We start from the raw sequence: 20,916 nt of genomic DNA on the forward strand, positions 1-20,916 counted from the left end.
ACCACGAGCCGGTTAGTTCGACCTCGTTCAAGCCTCATGGGCCGCGGCTTACTAGGACTGGGCTAAAAAAGCATCATTCTTAGGGGGCTTCAAAATTTTTAGCCCAGCTCATTCCAATCACGAGCTAGGTTTAGCTGATACAACGTGCTAAGCACGTTTTGATGGCTGTAGTCAATATAATGAAAAAAAATATTTTAAAATATTAATCAAAACTAATATAAATTGAATTTCAAGAAACAAAAAACGACACATAATTTAGGACGAAATCAATATCTTTTACGGGGTACCTTTACTATCGTCACGATTAAGCTGTCAAACAGCTAACCCCTTATGTCATCCCCCTCTCCTCAAAGCAATCTCTTTCTTTTTCTATTGGGGAAGAGTAATAAATTAATAAAATTAAGAAAAATGACATTGTATAGTCGTTCTTAAAATAATAGCCGAAAAAATATACTATATTTTTTGTATATATATACATTCTATATGTTATAAACAAATTTTATATATTTTCTTGGCTACCAAATACCCAGACCCCACAGTATGGGATATTACTGGGTATGTTGTTGTTGTTGTCGGCTACCAAATATAAATGATTTTTGGTACGGGCTAAAAATGATAATACCCCATTAATTAACAAGTATTAAGCTCTATTCCATGATCAACGAGTGAGTAGATTATTAGCTGACGGTCCAACCAGAAAAAAAAAAAATCTTTCTTCTGTCCAATGAGCTCAATACTCATGTTAGATTTATTAATCTTTAACAAAGTAAATTTTTGTTTTGCATTAAACACTTGTGACTTTTGTTTTGTATCGGAAAAGACGAAGGTTTTAACAGCCTATTAGCTTTCTCTTTTCCTGACCAGCAAAGGATGTGGTGCAGTGGATGTGCTGCTCTTTTAACTCTTAATCAGAGGTCTTGGGTTCGAGTCCTGAGCATGGAAAGATTCTTGGTAGGGAGCGTTTTCCCCCGAATGGAACCTTACACGGCACGAATCCGAATATAGTCGGGCTCTAATATAAATACCGACCACCGAATGGGAAACCAAAAAAAAACTTTCTCTTTTCCAGACTACCAAGCGCTTTTGTAAGAAAAAAGATCGAACACTTTGCCCAGTACACCGAAACTAGAATTTTCACTAAGAAAATGCAAAAAAGACTTCGAATTAAATGCAAAGAAAGGACACTGCTTATAATCGTCACAATGATTTATTCATTTGTTTAGTTTTTCAAATATCGACGTACACCGATTATAAAAATTCTTACGTACACCACCATACGCACCTATGCTTGACGGCTTATGTGATAATTTTTTTTTCAAGAAGGGCTAATATGATTATTTCCAATCTCCTAAACTCAAATCTTCCACTTAATCAACTAGAATTAAGAATCTCATCAAGTTATTTACTTTGTAATCCTCTACTTGATTTAGCCATAAGACTTCACCTTCACAAAGAAGATTTAAGATTCTTTGGTTAGTACATTTCCGAATAAAGATTCTTTATAAAATAATTAGTTTTACGTTGATTGTCAATTCACATATAATTTTTAGTCGGTTTGGCGTTATTGTTATTGTATCCCTAAAAAACTATTATAGAATAAATAGTTCCAACGAATCTTGACCAATATATACTTACGTAGGTCGTCCTTCCATTCCCCCAAAATAACATGCGTACAAACAGCTTTCATTTGTCGTTATATTTCGTAGTATATTAATCGTAACAATAGTATAATAACATTAGACGAGTACTTAGTCTTCTCCCAGCTAAAGTTTGATAATAACTAAACAGTATAATATTCTATTACATCACTTCTCTGTTTTTTATATTCATGATATAATGTAATAAACCTTTTATTATTGGTTCTATCTATTCATCAGAGGGCAAAATAAACGTCATAGTCCTTTGTTATTCCCTTTAATTACTGGCATTCGTATACCTAATTATTTGACCCTATCAAATATTTTAACTTAATAAAAATATGTGTTGTAATAAATATATATCAAGTCGCCTGCCTTAGTTTATACTATTGAGTATCATTGGTTTCATCATATAAATTGAAGTCAATGATATTATTAATTGTGTTATGATTAAGGAAATTAGGTTTCCAAGTATGTACGTGTTCTCTTCTGACTCTAGTCATGCAAATTAAATGGACATAATGTACCTAGGATTAAAAGAGATTTAATTTGCAATAATTAATCCACTCATTATCTTATATGGATGGATTACTCACGAATTTTGAAGGGCTTCAATTATATATCTGTTTACCCTCATAATCGGATAACAATTGAATTTATACGCGGTTTTAAGGATACATGATCTAACTTGATTAAATTAAGAAATCAGATTAATATTGAAAATAATGATAGAAAAGTAAATGCAAACCACACAAGTTGAACAACTTTGTCCTTGAAGGTTGATCACCCTCGAATCAAAAATGCCTTAATCGATATCGGAACAGAATGAAGGGATAATAAGAACTAGTAATAACAGTATATTGCTTTGGGATGAGTGTTACAATGTCCCCAATTAATTATCAGGCCCCTCTTTATGTAGTAGAGGAGTCCTACTCTAGGTACATTTCTATAAAAGGTAAAAATCTATTAATTTGCTAATTGCCGGTTCCTTGCCGATATGCGCCGAGATTCCTGTCGTAATATCCGCCCGATCGCGGATATTTCGGTCTTCCATTTGTTATTTCCGAGCTCGCTTGAGGCTAAGGTCGATACCAAACCCAATGTTCCTTGAAGGCACGTCTTCCGACCTCAAGTTATAGCTCGGTGAGATTCGAGGTAAATCTCCAGTTCGTGGTCGCCATGTTCTAAGCCAAACCTACCAAGTTGTAGTCGAGCTCATCTTCGACCGTATATAGAAAGTCTCCTCGTTTTTCGGAGAGTAGACGATGAGAAACGACATGAACTTCCGATCCTGATCTTGATATTTTGTGACAGAAATGACAAAACAGTCAAAATGTCTCGTTAGTCAAGTCTTAACGGCATTAAATGGCTATCAGATGTTGATCGGCCACTCCCAGATATGAACAGTCGCCAATAAACTATAAATACCCCCTCATTATCTCATTCAAACTTTACTTTCAAAACTTCTGCCCTCGTACCTTGGAAATTTCAATATTCCTAAACATCAATTTTCTGATTACTTTGAAACTATTTTATAAGAACTTCTGTTCTTTATCCCACATTATCAAGCATATCCTTTCAATTTCCTCTTTTCCATTAACTTTCAAAAAAAAAATGGCGAAGACCTCAAAGTCCGTTCCCCAAAAAGAGACTCCCTCTATCTCGCAACCGGATGAAGCTACTGAGGGAACAACATCGGAGCCCCCCTTGAAGATGTTTGTTCCTGCGGGGTGCCCGACCGATGCTAATTTCAAGTTCGAGAATACCTCTTCGGTACCGGGACGGTGTGAGCCGGTCTTGAGATATATATGCTCGATCACCGATAGTCTCCTTTCCAAGGTCAAAGAGGATTGCAACTGGGTTGGTAAGCACGTGGTCCCTACGCCCGAGGAAGCGATTACTACCCACGTGGAGTTTTTTTTAAGTGTTTACACTTATCCCTTCACGTTGGGCCCCTTGGAACCAGTCATCATCGCCTTTTGTAAGAGGTACAAGGTGGCCCTCGGTCAAATTCATCCCTCTTTCTGAAGGATAGTAATTCTCCTCCGCTTCTTCGTAAACAAAATCGAGGGGTGTCCCTTCACCATCGATCACCTCAAACAACTGTGCATTCCTCGACTCTATCGAGGGGGATTAATAAAGCTTGCCCGTTGGGCTAGTAAGGTCCCATTCTCGAGCATAGATGAGGATCGGGATCGAGGCTGGTTGGGCCGATTCATTCAAGTAAATACCTCGGATTTAATCCCGACCCAGGATATGCCATTTCCTGAGAAATAGAACATGAAATGTAAGTATAATCTTGCCTTTAAGATTTCGTTTATTGCTTTTCCTTTTCCTCCCTTCTTATCCATGTTTTGTGGTGTAGCTGTTGCTCGATGCCGGATTCAGTTCCTCGACTCAATAAGTGGGTCGAGGGCATCGTGTCGCAGAAGCCCTATTCTGATCGCGCATGGAGCGAACTTTTGAAGGGCCGTGGGAGGCCCTTTCCCACGGTGAGATTCCGCTGCTGAATGCATAACACTTAGTTTTCTTGCCGCGCTCCTTCTCACTTTTTCTTCCTTTGCAGGTCTTCCCAAAGATGTTAAAATGAGGCCTCCGTTCGGTGATAAAGACATCCTCCCCGAACCATCTACTTCGAGGCAGTATAAAGAGAAGAAAAGAAAAAGAGCTCCGAGTTCCCCGAACTCGGAGAAGAAAAAATCGAAAAGGAGGCTAGTGTGCAAATCCAAGGAAAGTACCAGCTCCCGGGAGGTCCCATCGGACTCACTGAATCAACTGAGGGACGAGTCTGAAGATGAAGAAGAAGAAGCTTCCGAGATGATGACCCGCATGAGAAGAGGTATCGAACTGCCTCGAACAAGGATGGCCGATGAAGAGGCAGTGGTCGAAGCCTACGAATCAGGAAGGGACGAGGCCATTTTGCCCCGAGATAGGGAGGTCGACAAGGAGACCACGACCGGTCCTCGAGAAGAGGAAATTACCCCAAAGGATGCATTTGGGGTAATATATCTCTCTGGGTCACCTTTATTTACCGACTCCATGATCAGCGAGGCCAATACACTGAAAGAACGCTCAAACAAAGGGCCTCAAAGGGTGGCAGATTCTTTCAATAACTTTTTTGACGGCTTAGATTCTACTACCTCGGAGGATGTCACCGGGTTGGGTGACTTACCGATAACAAAGAAGGTACCATTTTTGGGAGCCAGCGGGTCCTCTTCAAGTTCGAGATTAGTAGACCGGTTCCCAGCTCCAAGTGCAGATCCTGACCGGAAGTAGTCAATCATTATGTCTATCCTGGAGGATGCCCGAGTTCTCTTCACCCCCATGGGGATTGCCAATTATTTTCAATGCTTGATGACCGAAGACGACCAGTCCAAGATAGACGAGGTGGAAGCGCCATGCTTGTTCAATGAATCTCAACAGGAATTAAATCGGGTAACTTCGAATGCCTCTTTATTATGTACTTAGATTTAAGTTGCAGATAATCGTAACATCTCTCTTTGTGTTTGCATGACTCGGTGCTTCATCACGATACTTTTTTCCGATATCAGGAAGAGTTAGACCAACACAAGGCCGAGATTTGAGAGCTTACAGAAAAGAGGGACGCTTACAATCTTCTCAGTAAGAAACTCCACGCTGAGCTAGAAGCGGCTCGTAAGGAGCATGCTGACCTGGTCGAGTAAGTAAGACGAGTGTTTGAATTTAGTGACAATGATTCAGACACAGTGGCTAATGACCTGAACCTTCAAGTTCTAAAGAAACTTAACTAGATCAAGCAGCTCTAGGCGGTAGTGAATACAGTGAAAGATGTGGCCGAAGAATGGAAGAGAAACATAGACCTCCTCGCCTCGGAGAAGGAGACTGTCCGGGCACAACTGGCTTCAACTGAGGTCCAGCTCCGAGCTGCAGAGGAAAGGCCTTGGTATAGGCCAAAAAGATCGAGGAGATCCAATTTCAGCTAAGCTCGGTAGTTTCCGGCCAAGAAAATCTGGCCAAGGAACTTGAGGAGGCCAAGTCGGAGATTGCTGTGGTCAAGGTTAATACTGATAAGAGGGTGGCCTAGCATAAGGCCAATGCCGAGGCGGCTTACGGCCAAATGAGAAATATGGTGGAGCATATGAAGTGGCAATTCCATAGGGAGGCCCTCGAGGGAGTTCAAGCTCGGGGTTTTGACCTATTGGCTGAAATCGAGAATGCCAAGGTATCCGAAGCCAAGGCTAGAAAGCTGGCTTATCCCCTGGAGGAGGATTCCGAGGGGTCCGAAGTTTTGTATGAAACCGAAAGTGGCGGAGACCTCAAAGGTAATAATGCGGCCCCTGGTGAAGACTAGGCCGCTTAGGATCCTCTTAAACGTTTCTGTCTTTTGATTTTTGAGGCCATTTAGGCCGTTGTAGAATTTTGTATCGGGGCCACTTGGCCTTTGTAAAATGAATTTTGTATAAATATATAACGTTTTATTTCCCTTTCAGAGCTTTCGAATTTTTCCTTTTGCTTTATTATACAAAGATCGAGCCTTGGCACGAAATAATTAGGTTATGTTCAAAGGTTCAAACAAACCTTACCTTTACATTATTCTGTTTTACGGCATCTTGGGGGTTCGGAGTTACCGGAAACTTTCTCCCAAAGTAAATAGTTAAGATTATAGTTCGCCGAGGGTAGCCTTTAGAACTGGTTATGAAAATTTTCTTTTTTGAAGGCATTGTCTTTATTACGGGTCTCAGACGTCTCCGAGCCATGTTAATATGACCCTAGCCTTTTAGTTCGGGTGTCTCCCAGTAGTCTTACTTTCCCGAGTTATCCAGGCTTGCCTAAAATAACAGTCCCCGAGTGGAGGTGGCCATGGTCTTTAAAATTTAGGGGTTGCCTAATAGGTCTTATGCCCCCGAGGTCTAATAGCTTGGACCATCCGAGTTTATTTTCGGACGGCAGTCCCCAAGTGAGAGAGTGATTGTTCGATCTCAGGTAAAAGCGGCCCTTGATCTCGTTACCTTTAGAGAATCGGAAGCTTGGAATCCCTGAAGAAATGTAAAAAAGAAATTTTAAAAGACAAGATGATTGCAAGGAAGGGACTTCTCTTTATTCTTGTGCATAATAGGAATATATGTGTACATGCTTTATGTCAGGGTTCGATCAATCTGTACGGGCACGGTTCCTGTGACCGTTTGACCCTTACAATAAATCCTACCTGTCGAGACCCTTCCATCACAAATTACTTTCCTTGCTAAAGTTGATATCCGAGGGTAATGCCCCCCAGTATTTGAGGTTGATCAAAGAGAGAAGCCTCAGATACTGTTGATACAATACTTAACACCGAATTTATGACCGGCCTTCTATTCTAAGTTAGCACGATCTACTATTGCCACATTAAAAACCTTACAGGAAAATCCATTTGGGACAAAATCGGTTCAAGGGAAAAAAAGTGCAACGCGTGCTTTCAGACCTAAAAATCTGTTCTGCTTCTTGTTGGTTACCTATAAATGTTAGTTCAAAAATAAGTAAAAAGGTGAATAAAGGGATCGTACCTTAGTAGTATATCGCTGCAAGTGACTTATGTTCTAGTTATTCCGTAGTCTTTCACCGTTCACTGCCCCGAGTTTGTACGATCCTTTTACGGTGATTTCGAGAATTTAGTATGGTCCTTCCCAGTTCGATCTTAACTTCCTTTCGTTCGGATTCCGAGTGTTTAGTGTGACCTTCCTTAATACCAAGTCCCTGATGTTGAAGTGTCGAAGGTTGGCCCTTCGATTGTAATACCTCTCGATCCACTATTTTTGAGCGGCCAACCGGACGAAGGCGGCTTTACGCCTTTCGTCTAATAACTCCAGGCTCGTACTCATGGCCTCTCATTCGATTCTTTTGTTGCATATCGGAATCTGACACTTGGTTCACTGACTTCGACCGGTATTAGAGCTTTTGCGCCGTAAACCAGCGAGAATGGGCTGGCCCCAGTACTGGACTTTGAGGTCGTACTGTACGCCCATAGGACTTCGGGTAGGATTTCCTTCCATTTTTCTTTGGCGTCGGTTAACCTCTTTTTGAGGTTTTGGATTATGGTTTTGTTGGTTGATTCAGCTTGTCTGTTCCCACTAGGGTGATAAGGTGTTGACATGATTCTTTTTATCTTATGATCCTTGAGAAACTTGGTCACTTCGTTGCCAACAAATTATTTTTCATTGTCACATACGATTTCGGACGGTATTCTGAACTGACATATGATATGATCCCAAATAAAGTCAATGACTTCCTTCTCCCTGACCTTCTAGTACGCCTGGGTTTCAACCTACTTAGAAAAGTAATCAGTCATAAATAATATGAATTGAGCCTTATCGGGTGCCCATGGAAGAGGGCCAACGATGTCCATTCCCCACTTTATGAATGTCCATGGTGACAAGACTGAATGCAGCAGCTCCCCTAGCTGGTGAATCATCGGAGCATGTATTTGGCATGTATTACACTTTCGTATGAACTCCTTTGCATCTTTTTCCATGTCGATCCAGTAATAGCTGGCTCTAATTACCTTTCAAACCATTGATTCAACGCCTAAATGATTTCTGCACGCGCCCTCATGGACTTCCATCAGAACATACTCGGTATCTCTTGGTCCTAGACATATTGCTAGTGGGTTATCGAACATTATTCTGAACAAGGTTCCGTCTTCGGACAAGCTGAATCGGGTTGCCATTGTGCGCAGGGTCCTCGATTCTTTTGGATCCGAGGGTAGTTTCCCGGTCTTCAAATATTCTACATATTTGTTTCTCCAATCCCAAGTCAAGATTGTAAAGTTTATTTCGGCGTGACCTTCTTCCACTACCGATCTCATGAGCTATAAAACAGCCCCCGAGTTGAGCTCGTCGTCTCCAACCGACAACCCTAAGTTCGCAAAGGCATCGACCTCGCTATTTTGATCTCGATGTATGTGCTGCAAAGTCCATTCTTTGAACCGATGTAATGTTACCAGTAACTTATCTAGATACCTTTGCATTCGTTCTTCCCTGACTTCGAACATTCCATTAACTTGGTTCACCGCAAGTAGGGAGTGGCACTTAGCTTCGATCGCCTCTACCCAAAGCTTTGGCCAAATTGAGACCTGCAATCATGGCCTCATATTCGGCCTAATGGATTGTCTAACTACATTACCTGTGGGTGGCTTCAGTACGATGCCAAGTCCAGACCCCTTTGCATTCGAGGCGCCGTCCGTAAAGAGGGTCCAGATTCCCGAAGATGTCCCCAAGTTTACCAACAACTCTCTTTCGACCTCGAGTATTAGGGCTGGCGTAAAGTCGGCCACAAAATCTGCCAAAATTTGAGACTTAATGGTTGTCTGGGGTCGATACTCAATATTGTACCCGTTGATTTCCACGGCCCATTTGGCCAATCGTTTCAAGAGTTCGGGTTTATGCATTATATTTCGCTACGGGTAAGTTGTGACAACATATATAGGATGACACTGAAAATACGGTTTCAGTTTTCTAGAGGCGCTTAGCAAAGCGAGCTCCAATTTTTCTAGGTGAGGGTACCTAGATTCGGCCTCACCTAGGGTCTTGCTAACATAATAAATTGGAAATTGCGTACCTTGCTCTTCCCGAACTAGGACTTTACTTACCACTATCTCTGATACTGCTAAGTATAGATATAGTTGTTCGTTTACCTTCGGTGTGTGGAGCAGTGGCGGGCTCGATAGATATCGCTTGAGTTCTTCTAAGGCCCGTTGGCATTCCGGGATCCACATGAAGTTATTTTTCTTCTTCAGTAACGAGAAAAATCAGTGGCTCTTATCGGAGGACCTCAAGATGAATCACCCCAGGGCGGCAATGTGCTCGGTTAGCCTTTGTACGACCTTCACATTGTCTACTACCGTGATATCCATGATAACTTTGATCTTGTCGGGGTTGATCTCGATTCCTCGGTTGGATACCATGTACTCGAGAAATTTATTGATCCGACTCTGAACGCATATTTCTCCGAATTCAGCTTCATGTTGTACTTCTTTATTATACTGAAGGTTTCCAGCAAATGCTTTAAATGATCCTCTGCTCTCAGGGACTTAACCAACATATATTTGTAAACTTCCATGGATTTCCCTATTTGTTCTTCGAACATCCATTTACTAGGCGTTGGTAAGTGGCACCGACGTTTTTTAATCCAAATGGCATCACGTTATAGCAGTATGTGCCATACTTAGTGATGAAGGAATTTTTTCCTGATCATCCGGGTTCATCCGTATTTGATTGTACTCGGAATAGGCATCGAGAAAACTGAGGATCTCGTGGCCGGTCATGGCATCGATCATGCAATCGATATTGGGCAAAGGGAAAGAGTCCTTGGCACATGCCTTATTTAAATCCTTGTAGTCTACACACATTCTTAATTTGTTCCCCTTTTTAGGGACTACCACTACGTTTGCTAACCAATTCGGGTGTTTTACCTCCCGAATGGACCCTATTTTAAGAAGTTTAGATACCTCGTTTTTTATGAAAGCATGTTTGATTTCAGACTGGGGCCTCCTTTTTTGCTCGACCGAGTGGGATTTCGGGTCCAGACTCAGATTGTGAGCGATTATCTCTAGTGGGATCCTTGTCATGTCGAGATGCGACCAAGCAAAATAATCTATGTTAGCTATAAGAAATTGAATGAGTTTTCTTCTAAGCTCGGAGGTTAATCCCGTGCCCAAGTATACCTTCTGACGAGTAGACGTTTGATCAATGTGACTTGTTCCAGCTCTTCGACCATCGATATTGTAGCATCGGAATCATCGGGGACTATAAGAGATTTGGGAACCCCGTAATCATCGTCTTCATCTGTCCCTCTGTTTATCCAATTGGGTCGTGGCTAGTGTCGATAATTGCTATTTAGTTTTCTGCTTTCTATTCGATCTTGGTTCCTTCGAAGTCGCTAGTGTTGATACACGAATCACTTCTTCAACTGCAAATATTTCCCTTGCGGCTGGTTGCTTCCCGTAGATCATTTTAATCCCTCCCGGCGTTGGGAATTTTAACACCAGGTGAAGAGTCGAGGGCACTGCCCTCATGTTGTGGATCCATGGCCTCCCGAACAGGGCGTTGTACCTCATGTCCCCCTCAATCACATAAACTTGGTTTCCTGGATGGTACTGACGAGCGTTTACTGGTAATGTTATTTCTCCCTCAGTAGTTTCACAAGCCATGTTAAATTCGTTTAGTGATAACTAGAGATTCTAGTCTAGTTTATGATCCTTTTTGCTTGAGTTTTGGACTAAAATGTGTACAAGTTTTCCCCCAAAACTAACTTGTTGTGCTTGTTTGTAGTGTTTGTTCAAAAAGGGAAAAGGATGTCATAATTAGCTCAAAAAAGGAGTGAAACATGTACAAGTTTAAAACCAAGTCAAAGCAGCGCTACAACGAAAAATCCACCGCGGACGCAGAAGACCCACCGCGACCACAATCCTTTTATCGTGGTCTGCGGTGGCAAGGATTCAGAGAGTTGTCATTTTTGTAATTCAAGCTACCGCGGTCCGCGGTGATTTTATGTGGCAGCGGTGCCTCCACCACAACAGCGGTCAGTTTACCGCGGTCCGCGGAGAAGGAGTTCAGAGAACCTGCAGTTGAGCCAAATATTGAAGACCGCGGTCCGTGATGGATTTTATGTGGCCGCGATAGCCTCACCGCTGCAGTGGTCCATTTTTCGCTGTCAGCGGTACCTCCGTCAGGGGCATTTTTGTCCGGAAAATTTAGCTATGTATAAATACTTTCTTTTCAGATTTTTAGGTCATCTTATGTTAGCTGAGCACGTGAAGCATCGTTTTTGTCTATTTTGAGTAATTTTGTAGCTTACTTAGCAATTAATCTTATTCTCTTATCTTGTAATTACAATTTATGGATTATTCTTCATCTCAATCTATGATTTCTTCTTCAATTATGAGTAGCTAAACCCATTAGCTTGGATTGTGGTTCAACCCTAGTGTGAGTATTTAATGGGGCCCCTACTTTAAGGCTTAGATGTTTATGAGTGATGGATATTTGACTTGATTTATGCTTTCTATGTCTAATTAGTGATTGCAAACATTAATTTGTGCCTTTTTGACTTAGGCACTTCTTGAGAAAGAGAGACTAAGTCTAGGAATTTCAGGCCAACAAGGAATTGGGGTGTATTCAAGAGATTGATAGCCCCAATTAAAGGGTTAAACCTAGCGATAGTAATACCCGACTTAAGCCAATATTGCTTGCACAAATAGATCACCCAATTGGGCTTGAAAAAACCAATTAGGGCAAAGTCGCTCAAACTACCGAGAGGTATAGAGTGAGTATTTTCGTGCATTAGCTATATCATGATCCCAACTATAATATTATTGCCCTAAATTTGAGATCCCATTAGATACTCATCTAGGAGAAAGTCACTCCCCTAGTGCCTCTTTGCCCATTTAGAAAACCCAACAAAAATATCCATTTAGCTTAATTTCTTGCATCATTAGTATAAAATTAGAAGTAACAAACAGACAAGAATGATTGGAAGTGCAATTAAAAGCACTACACATTGCTAGATTAGATAGGAATCCAACTCCAAATATATCTAGCTCCCTGTGGATTCGATCCCGACCTTATCGGGTAAAAGCTGCATCGACCGCTCTTGCCACTCTATAGTAGTGTAGGGTTGGCCCCGATCATTTAGCACTCGGTCTGCAAGCACGATTTGGTCCTGTAGGCCGAGTTGTTCTACGATCCTCGATCAGATGATGTTGGCTAAGCTACCTGTATCAATTAACGCACGTTTAACTTGAGATTTATTCATGAGTACAGATATTACTAGTGCATGATTATAGGGTTACATGATTCCTTCTACGTCCTCTTCGCTGAAAGACAAAGTTCCTTATAGTACGTAATCTCGAGCCCATTTCTCTCTTGTGATGGATACTTTGGTGTGCTTTAACATCGGACATTAAGGAACATGACCCTTCCGATGATCATGTGAATGACGTGTTGAGGTTCTTCCTGCTTGGTCTGTTTATTAGAGTCCCTATTTCTGAAATGATTCTTGGCTCAGTCACTCAGGAATTCTCGAAGATGCCTGTTGTTGAATAACCGAGCTACCTCTTCCTTCAACTGTCGGCAATCCTCTGTTTTGTGGTCGTGAGTGCCATGATATTTGCACATCTGGTTTGGATCCCTTTGGGCTGAGTTGGATTGTAGAGGTCGAGGCCATTTGGTATCTTTGATGCATCCGAAAGCTGATACGATGGCAGTAACATTAATGTTAAAGTTATATTCTGAAAACCTTGGTGTTTCTTTAGGTTCGATAAGCCTGTCAAAACCGTTCTTGTTCATAATTCCCCATCTGCTCTGACCCCAGTCATTTCTCCTTTCATTTCGCATAGAACCTCTTTCAGACCCATTGTTTCTTCCATCTTCATTGTATGGCTGATACCGATCCCTGTTCAGCCTTGGTTCACGATCGCTATCTCTCTTGACTCTGTCGATGGGTCTAACAGAATAAACGAACCCAGAAGGAGCCCCAAGTTGATTATCTTCGACTCTGATCTTTGATTGATATCGGTTATGCACATCAGCCCAAGTGACAGTCGGATATTCTATCAGATTCTGCTTCAACTGCTGTGAAGTCACCTAACTTCGAACATTGAGTCCTTGGGTAAAAGCTTGAACGGCCCAATCATCAGCGCCTAGTGGCAGGTCCATCCGTTCTATTTGAAGCCGAGATACGAACTCTCTGAGCATTTCATTATCCTTTTGCCTTACTTTGAAGTGGTCCGATTTCCTCGTTTCGACCTTGATAGCCCCAGTGTGTGCTTTTACAAAAGAGTCTGCAAGCATAACAAATGAGTCAATAGAATTATAGGATTAGTTGTGATACCATATCATAGCTCCCTTTGACAGGGTTTCTCCGAATTTCTTCAGCAAGACAGACTCGATCTCATTATGCTCCAAGTCATTCCTTTGATAGCATATGCGTGTGAAGTGACATGCTCATTTGGGTCAGTCGTTCCGTCGTACTAAGGAAACTCAGGCATGCGGAACTTTTTAGGGATCGGCTTCGGATTCGCACTCAGAGGGACAATATCGGCTATGCTCCCAGGATCTGGTCAACCCTGGAATTGGAGGTTTCCACCTTTTTATCGCTTGCTTCGATTTTCTTCTCCCCTGATTCTATTCGTTTTGTCAGCTCCTCGAGCATTTTTATAATCTCGGGGTTATTACCCAACTCGTTCCCACTCGACCTTTCCGTGACCAGCTCCTCCCTAGACAGTTCGGGCTCGATCCTGTTCGGTACGTGACTCTGGTTTTGTAACTAAGCTATCGCCGCATGTTGAGCCTATAACATTTCGAAGATCATCCGTAGATTGACCCCGTTTCCTTCATTGTTTTGAGTATTCTGTGCTGTCGATCGGGCTCCACCATGGATGCTATTCTCGGGGCCAGTAAGGAGGCTTGTGTTGATAGCCACATGCTAATTAGCGTCCAAAGAATCCGCAATTTGAATTCCTACGGGATCAACGGTCGGTACATCGTTACCGGGCGCTATGTTATTATTTTCACCGTGGTGACCAGACTCGCCGTCGGCAGGTTGAGGTGCTAATTGTGTGTTTGACATTTTGAGCTTAAGCCTGAAATCAGAGACACTTCAAAGAACAAGTATAAAATAGTGTGTGTTACCGAAATTCGTATCAAATAACCACTATTATCCTTAGCCCCACGGTGGGCGCCAAACTATTTACCCTCAAAATCGGATAACAATTGAATTTAAACGCAGTTTTAAGGATAAGTGGTCTAACGTGATACAAATTAAGAAATCGGATTAGTATTGGAATTAATTATAGAAAAGTAAATGAAAACCACACAAGTTGAACAATTGGCCTTGAAGGTTGGTCACCCTCGAGTCAAAAATGCCTTAATCAATATCGGAACAGAATGATGCGATAATAAAAATTATAATAACAGTATATTGCTTTGGGATGTGTGTTACAATGTCTTTAATAATTGTCAGAGCCCCCTTTATATAGTAGAGGAGTTCTACTCTAGGTACATTTCTATAAAAGGTAAAAATTTCTTAATTTGCTAATTGCCGGTTCCTTGCCGATATGCGCCAAGATTCCTGCCGTAATATCCGCCCGGTCGCGGATATTTCGGTCTTCCGTTTGTTATTTCCGAGCTCGCTCGAGGCTAAGGTCGATACCGGACCCAACGTTCCTCGTAGGCAGGTCATCCGACCTCAGGTTCTAGCTCGGTGAGATTCGAGGTCAATCTCCAGTCCGTGATCGCCACGTTCTAAGCCAAAACTACCTAAGTTGTAGTCGAGCTCGACTTCGACCGTATACAATATCCAAGCATATTATTATCCTCATTTTGTCCCTCTAATTATTCTTGTTCAATGAATAGTTTATTAAGTAACCATGACATATTGATTTTAGTTCATGTATTTGGTTATTTGAGATAAGCTTCATTTATATGAGCTATAAACAAAATGAGGTTTTAATTAAGCACCCTTCTAAAGTAGAGGGTTCAAACTCCATTACTCGCGTATTATTTTCTTCTCCTTCTCCTTCTCATTCCCGCTGATGTAATAAAATTTATTTTTTAAGAGAAAAAATGAGGTTTTAATCAAGCACCCTTCTCTGAGTTAATGATTAATTAATTTGTACTAAATAGTAATCATCCTTGTTTATACAAGGTTAATAATGTCGTCAATTTGAAAATTCTAAACTCCTATCAAATTGAGCTCTCTAATTATGTAAAATAATTGAATTATGAAACATTTTCCTGCAAAACTGACAAATCCATTAGAAAATTAAAGTAGCAACTTTTATACGAAGATGAGACCGATTGAGCGGTCTCGGTTGGAGATGGAATTGCTTCACCTTTTTTCATGCATTCAGTAATTCAGTTAGTCGAGCAAATTATTAATTAGTCAACAATATTGGAAAAGTGCTCGAGCTAGCAATAATTGTATAGATTGAAACTATGGCATAATGAGGCGGCAAGTAGGACAATGTTACAACTTACATGAATGCAAATTATGTCATCATTTTGGACTTTATTAATTATTTCATTATCGTGGGCATCGTGGGGGTGATGCATGTTGCAACTAAACCAGCCATGCAAACATTGCAACTAGTAAATAAAAACAGCAGTCGTTGTGCGAAGTATCATGCGTTTACACAATATCTGGAGAAGGATAACATTCTAAAGGAGCGATGTAGGAAGCCTCCCTGATGTATGCATCGGTGGCTGATTTTATGGTTCGAACCCGTGATTTATACGTTACATAGAGACAACTTTATTGTTGCTCCTAGGCTCCCCTTCATGCAACTAGTATATATACCTCCGATATAGAACCGAAGTCAACACTTAAATTTTATGAGTTTTAAATTCAAGAATAACGACATCAAGTATTAGTAATGAGATTCTGAATTTAATTTTTGTACAAATTTAGTAAATTTTTTAATACAATTATAAAATATGGACTATAGTTATTGAGTTCGATTGAATTGAGACGTGACGTTCTAGTTTCGCCCAACTTAGATCGTAAGCTCCTTTGTTTGAAGACGCGGAACATTAATAGGCTCTACTTCAACTTGTAGAAGTACATTAATTAAAGAGACAATTGGCTCAAAATAGTATATCAAGTCTAGTCTATCTAGACGGCTTTGTCTATCCATTCCAAAGTAGCTCTCCTCACTATCTTTCTTCTTTGGAAATTGACACAAATCAATGAACGCAGATCAATCATCATATACCACAACGAAGTTGGAACCTTTTTTCAGCCAATTAATAATACTACATGGATGACCAAACACTACTTAAAAAACAAGAATTAACGACGACAAATTATATAATTAAACAGAAAAATTCGTTGCTAATCCTTTTTTACACCAACAAATTATTAAAAAATTATATTGCCCACGAGCAATTTAGCGACGGATTAGAGATGAAGTTTTAATCTTTTTGGTAGTGAATAGTTCAAGAAATTACGGACGGATTGCGGGAAGGAAATTAACTCAAATAGCCGCCCACCTAATCTTTTAAACTAAAAATAGCCAATATATAATTTGTGTATACCGACAAGAAAAAGTAGACATTGAATCTGACCGTCTATTTATGTAACAATATTTATATAAATAGTTGGCCGATTTCATTGTATACTTTTTCTAATCGGCATAAATAGATTATGCACTGATTATACATATATTATACATTCTCCAACTAATTTTAATTTAAGTAATTGAGTAGACTGCTATTTAAGTCAATTCTTCCATTTAAGTTAAAGACTAATCCGACGAGTAGTGGTAACAAGCTATAACTAGGAAAAAGAGGTCAAAACTAAGTAGTTTTGCACATTTAGATCGAGTAATGATGATTAACCTAAGATCAATATAATTAGTTAGTTATCAACAAAAACACCAATAAATGGGATTTTCTTCCAACATCTGCATTGAGGGCAGGCACTGAAAATAAGCAATCATTTTCACATACGATAAAAATGCATCGTATTTATATTAAACCAAATAATTTAATCTGAAAAATTACAAACTAAAGCAATAATTATATCACTTCACTATGTTTGACACATTAAACGATTATATACATGGCATATATCTTGTATAATTAAGTGATCTGATTAAAATATCGAATGAACGTCGGTCTATTTTTACCGGCCGCCTTAACAGACCTCTTGAAATAAGCCTATCACCTATTCACAGCAACCAAATATGACGTCAATAAAGGTTCCTGAAAGTTTTAAAAAAATAAAGATAAGTCAAAAATATTTAACGCAGAGGCGGATCCACAATTTAATGTTTATGAGTTCTTACAACAATTCGAGTAAATTTTCAATAGTAACTGGATTCACATTTAAATATTTATAGATATTTAGTGAATTTTTCGAACACATTTACACTATTTAAATAAAAGTTATTAAATTTATATGAACCGGTAGGTCTCAAGGTGGATCCGCCCCTCATTTAATGGCTATGATATTTTGGGTTTAAAATTGACTTCAATTTAGAAAAAGAAATAAGGGGGTGGGTTATTTTTGTATTTCTTTGACTGGAAATATATTTATTGATATCTGGAAATGGGATTATCCTCGACTATTTCATTCGTTACTTTTGAAAAGTATTAATTTTGTCCAATAGCTATTTAGTGTTACGCTGCAACATTCCTTTCTGGATTCGATCAAATGTATATGATATTATAATGGGACAAGGCCAAATATATCCCTTTACTTTTAGATATTATTCATAAACCTTCGTTATATTGTTCGATCAAATTTTCATGCCGTTATACTATCTGGTTAAATTTACCCCTATCATCAACAAACTTTGAAAAATTATCCATTGCTCCACTATTTTCTGAAAGTAGAGGGGTATATAACGGAGGTTCATAAAGCGACATTAATTTTCGTTATACTATTTTAATTTTTTTTAGATTTTTGAGTTTTAATTCTCCAAATTCGTGAAAATTTTATTTAAAAAATATTAGATGGTCTACATAGAGTTGTCAAAATCGGCCAGTCCAGCCCAATCCAGCACAAGCCTCGTGGACTTTTAAATTTGGTGGGTTAGGACGAGCCGGCCCACCACATGAATGAAGCCTTAAAATGGCCAGCCCAACCCAGCCCTAAGAGGGCCGTGGGTTAGGGCGGGCCGGCCCTTCAAATTCTTTTTAGAAAAAAGAATTTCTTTAAATCCTTAAATATTTCTTAGTGACATAGTCGATTAATCATGTAAACAACTTATGTTTGCTTAGGGCGTACAAAAAACTTGATATTTGACGAGGAATCTCGTAATTGAAATGCAAATTCTCTATATCTCTAGCTCTTCTTTTTAAAGTTACATGAATATTTACTTAATGTTTTTCTTTCATTTTTCTCACATTTAGGGATTGCTTCAATAAGTTTATATGATGAGGTTTTTCAATTTAGGATTAACATCATTTGCTGATTTCATCATTATAGTCCATAAAATTTTTAAACACCCTGAAATTTGCTAGTGGTCATTTTTTTTTGTATTTAAAATTGATCTTTTTCTATACTGAAAAGCAGTTTAAATATTAGTAATATATTAAAGTAATCCAAACTGATCATTGGCCACTTAAAGTAATATTTTCTTTTTAAAAAAAATTATTATTGGTCACCTAAAACTTTTCGAGTTCGTTATTAATTAAGCAAAATAAAAACTAATTTTGTCATATTACATACATGTCAAAAATCTAAATTTCAGTTGATGTGGAAGGATAAATGAGCAATCTAAGGTTGAGGAATGAGGATTATAGTTAATAGATTTTTTAGTTTTTATTTTTTTAAATATTAAATATTTAATAGTTAATTAATTTGAATTTAATTTAATTTTTGGCCCATGGGCCAGCCCAGACCCAGCCTCGGTCAAGCCTCAAAGGCCAGCAGGTTGACTTGTGCCGGACTTATAAGCCCCAGTTTAAATAGATTCAAAAAATTTCAGCCAAACCCTACCAAGTAGCGGTTGGGTTGGGCTGGCTTCACGGACCAAGCCCATTTTGACGGCTCTAAGTCGAGAGAAATTCAAAAATAGCCAGATTTGCAAGCGATCATTCAAAAATAGTCACAGTTTCAAAAGTCATCGAAATTTAATCACTTTTCATGTGAAAATAAATCTGAACGAAAACACTGTTCAAAATCCGTAAAAAAACTCCATTATAATATATTGGAACTCCAGTATAATATACTGGAGTTTCGGTATATTTTGCTGGAATTCCAGTATAAGTTCCATCAAAATATACTGGATTTGGAGTTCGAGTATACTTTGCTGGAACTCCAGTATAATATACTGGAGCCAGCAAAGTAATATCGGTCCAGCATAATCTGCTGGAAGTTCATGCACACGTGCACCTAACTCCAGTATATTATGCTGGACCGGTCTCTGTTGCAGCAAAATAATGGCTATTTTTGAATAACCAGTTTGAAAACTGGCTAGCCCGTGCTATTTTAACCTCTAGGTCGACAAACTTGTCACGTTAAATTTGGTAAACTTTTCGTTGTACATTTTATTTTCTTTTTCTATTGTTTCATATTTGCATTGTAACATGCTCATCGACTTAAAAAAAAAAATCAAGAATTTTTTGTCTATTTTGTTATCAACGTGTTAAATTTATTGTAAAAGGTCGCACTTTTATGAGAAATATCTATTACGTATATGGATATGTATGTAAAGGAAAGGTCAAGAAAACGATGCAGACTTGTTGATTGACCATTCGCTGCCAAAAATATCCCCTCTTCTAGAGAAAGTGCATTGGTATCTTATCCGAGTCAATTTGAGAAAGTCTCATCCAATAACTGTGGAATAAGATGTGCTTTTAATTAAAAATAAAATAAAATAAAAAGATGCGCTTTTAATTAAAACAAGTGGTTAGTTTGACTTGTTGCAAAATACTACTTGCATACATAAAATTTGTATTGAGAGGGTTTTGATCCTTGACTTTGAAGATTGCCACATTAAAGGGGTACAACTAACAGTTTTATTTCACACAACTATAGCTAGACTTTTGGCTAATGTTTAATTTGAAGTTGAAAAAAGAAAGAATAGTTAAATTTTGACACTGGAAATATGTATTTGGAAGTTGAAATTATATTTGAATATCAATTTTACTTTAGAATGAAGTTGAAGATTTGTGAGTGAAAATTATAATTTTATTTGAAATATTTCTACAACAAAAGTTTGAATATTTCACTAGCATTTCAAGTATTGAAGTTCGGTATCTGCAAATACTGCTAATAATCAAATTAATATTTCTGTAAGTAAATGTTGAAATGTTATTTATGATCAAAAATGACATTTTATTGACTTATATCATCTAAAAGATTAAATTGTTAGATGGAATATATTCTTTTAGAAGTGAATCTAATTCTTTTAAACACTAGTATGTAAAGAGAACTTGTATATGAATGATGATAAAACTTGAACTCAACCTTTGGCCAATATGAGCCCTACTTTCTTCCTTCTAATCTCATCACTTCAATTCAAGAGCAAACTTATTTTCTAGTCATCGGACTGGGCCGCACCTTTAGTACTTCAATAGAGATCTATTTGATTGACAATGACTTCTTTCATTTAGTAGAGCGGTAAAAGGCTATTTCAATTTAGAAAATAGTCAAAAACTCGAGAGGGTCGACTTGATCAAAGGGATTTTTTGTGGCTTCTTCTTTAACCATTTTCATTGCTACTAAATAACAAAGGAATTTTTACACAAATAGCCGGCTAAATTCAATGTTTACTTTTTCTAGCCGAATACGTAAATTATACACTAGTTATACACGTATT

Source organism: Nicotiana tabacum, chromosome 16 (genome assembly GCF_000715075.1).
Source record: "Nicotiana tabacum cultivar K326 chromosome 16, ASM71507v2, whole genome shotgun sequence".
NCBI lineage: Eukaryota > Viridiplantae > Streptophyta > Magnoliopsida > Solanales > Solanaceae > Nicotiana > Nicotiana tabacum.